Source organism: Haliaeetus leucocephalus, unplaced genomic scaffold, assembly GCF_000737465.1.
Source record: "Haliaeetus leucocephalus isolate CR32 unplaced genomic scaffold, Haliaeetus_leucocephalus-4.0 Scaffold138, whole genome shotgun sequence".
In the NCBI taxonomy this organism is placed as follows: Eukaryota; Metazoa; Chordata; class Aves; order Accipitriformes; family Accipitridae; genus Haliaeetus; species Haliaeetus leucocephalus.
The window spans coordinates 2082946-2088038 of record NW_010972574.1 but is presented as its reverse complement, the minus strand read 5'-3'; positions in this window follow the sequence as shown (position 1 = coordinate 2088038).

Here is a 5093-nt window from a genome sequence, read left to right as displayed (position 1 = left end):
AGGCCCCCTTTAAGTACTGGAAGGCTGCTATAAGGTCTCCCCAGAGCCTTCTCTCCTCCAGGCTCTTCTTCATGATGGGGTCTTCCTGGGAGAGGTGGTGTGCTGCTGCATTTAGGTGGCAGGACTGAGTGGGCAGCGGGTCTTGTGGACGGCGATTGCTTACCTGGGTGACAGTAGTATACAATGCAATACTCTGATCAGAAGAGGAAAACGAGCCACACAGGCGGCATTGTTTATTCTTTCCTGAGAAGCATCTGAAGGATTTGGCAACAGTCTCTCTTCTACTGGTGCCACAGCGATCATCTTCTACCTACACGAATATGGCAGTATCTGTAAACTACACATTGGAATAGACTAGAAAGTGAAGGGAAGGATGGTGGGATCCTGATTTTTGTTTCTAGAATGAAAGGTTTACAGAGTTAGTGGGCTAAACAATAGCATTCCAAAGGAAAAAAAATGGGGCAGTGGTTAGAAGTCAGGGTTTAAGAGCTAGGAAACTGGAATAATGTTGTCTTGACCCTGCTTCACTCTTCAGATGAATCAAGGTAGGTCACTTTTGTCACCTGAGTGACAGGAAGGTAATGTAACTAACCATATAACATGAAGTCCTGCATTAATAAATGTGGGCATTTATTAACATCAGCAGTTAGGTTAGAGTTTGTTAAAGGATAAACAGAATGAGAAGAGTATGAGAAAACAACACTGTGTTACAATCTGAGCAAGTAAGCCTAAAGGAAGCATAGGGATTGTCACGTGATATCTCTTAATATTGTAATTGCATCATTGACCTCTTATAATCTGCCTGCTTGTCTTGTTCCCAAACCAATAAAACTAGCATTTTCTACAGTCAGAGGTAAGCAGAATTTTTCTAAGCAGTAAAACTTCTGAAATGCCGTATCCAACTGGGGAAGAGTGTCACTGGTTTTTTTCCAGGCTTTTCTAAAGCAATGACTTTGCAAGACTTACGTAAAATCAGAGTGATCCATGCCTAGGTTAAGGACTTAATTGTACAGAGTAACTTTGTCAGACAAGTAGGTGGAGAGAGATGCAAAGGGCAGGGTGGGGGGTGTAGGTAACTGTCATTGCTGGCTGTCACAGGAGTATGTGGCAAGAGAGAACATTTACCTGTGAGTCACATACTCAGAACAAAGATGCTGCCTGCCAGTAACCACAGCTGGCATTGTACTGAATTCGCTCTCCAGTCCACCTCCTATTGTTGCCATTTCCTCACTCTGGGAGCCTTCTAATTATGAGGAAATAATGACAGGTTTGATTTAATATCATGGTCAGAAGCTGACGGAAGTGCTTAGTAAAATGCTTTATCTGAGGGCGAGTATATCTTCCTTCCCTTCCCTTCCCTTTCCCTTTCCCTTTCCCTTCCCTTCCCTTCCTTTCTCCTTCCCTTCCTTTCCCTTTCCCTTCTTTCCCTTTCCCTTTCCTTTTTTCCTTCCTTTGGTACTGCCTGTAGTTGTCTTCAAGGTCCAGAACTCCAAAATCAGATTATAAGGGGTGAAGGGTGAGACTGCATCATGTAAGGAAGGCTGGCCCTGTGATGAGTGTGCTTATCAGGAAGTTTTGAGAAACACCAGTTCAATTATCTGCTGTGCCAGAGGCAATTCTCTCCGAGTTAAAAAACAACCCACAAACATTTAGAGGAATGAGATGGATTGGATGACATCCTTAGGTCTTCTCACAGGCCTTTTTTCCCATGATTTTATGTCTATATCACCCAGTGGGACTCAGCTGTGAGTTCTGAGCCTGCAGATGCATCTGCATAGCACTATGTGCAGGAATTGGCTTGGATCTCAAGAGCTAAACTGCTGTTAGTCCAGTTGTTGAGTCCGAAAATTAAACTCTGCTTCTGAGTTGGGAAAATTTGCCTGCACCCAGGCTGGGGTGATACAGCTATAGTACTGACTGATTTGTCGCTCTCTCTTGGTTGAGCCAGCCTGGGGTATCTGTAAATTGTCCTTCCTGCAGTAGTGCAGATATGTCTATATAAAAAACACGTGGGCAATAGCACTGCAGGGGGCTGGGTGAGTAAGCAGTCTCTGGACTATGAGACTCTTAAATACTGCTGATAACTTTCTAAATTCAGGATCTCCTGGACATGGGGATGTGGGTGTATGCGTTTGTATACTTACCTGCTGTCTGCTGTTCTTGTCTGTGACCTCTATTCCCAGCCATGTAAAAAAGCCTCCAGAACTGGTATTTCACATGGGGAGAGAAGACCAGGGACCCTGGCTGGTAATTGCTTGAATGAGAAGGGAGGTGAAGCAAGAAGGGATGACTTCTGAGGGGTAGGTGGGACATTTCTGTTGGGAGTTGGGGACCTCCCAGGGCTTGCAGTAGGAGAATACTTCTTCATTTGCCTTTTCACTTAAAATAGCAAGTTGTCCTAGTTTTCTGTGTCTACTGGTACTTGGCGGAGAATAGCCAGGGGGGATTCCCTTGTTGTCAAGTATATATACAGCTCTCTCTGCTGGACTCTGAGGAATTTAAACTTTTCCCTACCTGGAAAATATCAGGAGGGAAGTTGCCTCTGTGCCCTTTGCCTTTTTTGATGGAGAGGGACTGCCAACCCTTTTTTTTTTTTTTTTTTTTTAAAAAGGAAGAAAAAAAAAAGGAGGGCAAGAACTGTGTGTGTTTCATATATGAGGCATTGAAGGAACTGTGTGCATCTCACGTATGAAATATTTATCTTCCACAGAAGTCAGCTATCATGACAGAATAAATTCTGTGACACTGCAAGGCAAAAATCAAGACATGGAAAGTTGAATGGAAGAATTTCAATAAATCAGTGTAAAATATGCTCTGTGTTTTTATACATAGCGATATAACTCCAATGACAGACAAACACTTTGCAAAAATGTCATCTTTGTTATAGTCCATCAACTAAAGTGAGAGCCCAAAACAAATGTAGATGGTCTGTGTTGTGAGGCAAAGGCAGTCTTGCTGTTCCTAATATATTCAAGGTAAAAAATAAGCATAAAAAAGCAAGAAAATAACTTGACAAAACCCATTCCAGCTAGTCCTTTTTTTTTCTTTCTTTCTTTCTTTTTTTTTTCCCCTTGAGAAGTAAATAAGGAAAGGAATAAATTTAGCTTTCCTACAATTCTTGCCTGGAGAACTGTAATCTTTTACACTCCAGGGGAAGAAGCACACAGTTCTAGCTCACTTTGGCCCTTCAAAGCTCCCTGGGAGAGAAAGCCTTGGGATATTAAGGATTTGATGGGAAGAACTATTAGGTTTTTCCCTGCAGAGTAGCCTGTATTCACTGGAGCATCTGGCAGCAGAACAATGGTCTCTTCCTTATGGGCTTTCTGCTGCAAGGCAGGGCTGTGCTCTATAACCGCACCCTGCTGGGTGTGTGCAATTTCTGTGCTGCAAGGAAAAGTGAAGCTGTTCTCTTGCCCTGAAGGAAAGAACTCCATACTTGGTGATTCTGGTTTAGAGATTGAGCAAGATAAAGTGTGAGAGACATCTTTTCCTCAGTTACTTTTGCTTTTTTTTTTTTTTTTTTAGTGGGGTTTTTTTAGCAACAGAAAGCAAATGAGAGGAAAGAAATCTTCACAGAGCATGCAGGCAAGATTGGGTTTACTAGTACTAGCTGCCTATTTGGAGTCATATTCTCCAACCAGAACTTTCCTGAAATGTCTCCAACTTTCTAAAGTCCCATTTATACTGTCTTACATATTGATGGATACGTCAGTCTGCCCATGCCAGGGCTAGGGCAGAAGTTTCTTGTTGTTACTGGCAATCACGCTTAGATATATCACCAGGAGGGGGCACCTTTCCCCCTGGATGTCTGGTTGCATCAACACTAGTAAACTAAACAGTGGCAGAGAACATCCCTGAGGCCTTTACCGTTAAATTGCTAGTGCTGTTCTTGGCATGGTTTCCACTCATACTGACTGCCACTCTCCCAAGCAGCTCCAGGGTCCGGGTCAGGAGTTGGCAAGGACTAGGAAGCAACCCCAACGAGCAGTGTGCATGTGGCCACCCTATCCAAGAGGTCAAGAGCTGAGCAGCACTTGCAAACCATCCTATGCCCATTGGTCTCTGGGCCAGAACATGGTTCAGAGCATGTTTAATTTACTAGCAGAAAGCCACCTTTCATGTTCTTGTCCTCACTCCTTTTGCTGCAGTTAAAATGAGCTTTCCAGCAGAAGTGGTCCCTCTGTTCCACCTAACCCACTACATGAACATCAGTCACCAGAGGTTACCACAGTCCTCCTCAGCTTTTGTGCCTAAGGGCAGGGAGAGACTGCATTTCACCAGAGGCATAAAAGCTTAAAGTCCAGGATTATAATCCTCAGGCTACAAAACATGGGTTCTTTTAGCTATGTCAGCAGAGCCCTGTAGGGGAGGTGCAGAGTGCCCGGGTCAGAGGCGTTTTTCCTGCCCATGGGTTACCTGCCTGCAGACTGCCTGCATCACTCAGCTCGGGGCAGGCTCTTGTCCGTGCTGGAGGTGCTGCCAGCAGAGGTATGATCTTTCTTCTTCATATTTCTAGCTAGCATTGCCATGTTGACAAAACTTTGTAGACAATTTTGACACTTCCCATATCTAGTAAGGGAGCGGCCTTCAATTTTAAATATGATTAAAAACTGCCCTGGAGCTTAAGACAGTAGCAAGTGTCTTGGCACCCTGACTCAAAAAGTGAGAATCAAGCATGTCCTGATTAGCCTTGAGGTGATGACCAATGTAGAAACTGAGCAGCAAACAAGATGGATTCTCTTTCCATTCAAAGCGTGGGAGAAAAATGGTTGCAAAATGGATGGAGCAAAAAACTGACAGTGAATAAAGCACAGGCTGATTAAACTGCCAGCTGATCCTTTATTAGGATGCAGAAAGCCTCTGAACTTCAATAGGAAATGTAGATTCCTAAGGACTTATTAGTCATAAAAATAGTGACAAACTTAGAGAAATCATAATAGCCTCCTCAACCAGGAAGATTGAACTAGCTTGAAATGTGAAACACTGCTGGCATAAAAATGTTTGCTATATAAGCAGACACCATGCTCCCTAACCAGTTTAGCTCTCTTAGCAAAACACTTGACATAGAGCCAGCTGCATCAAAAGAAAAATAT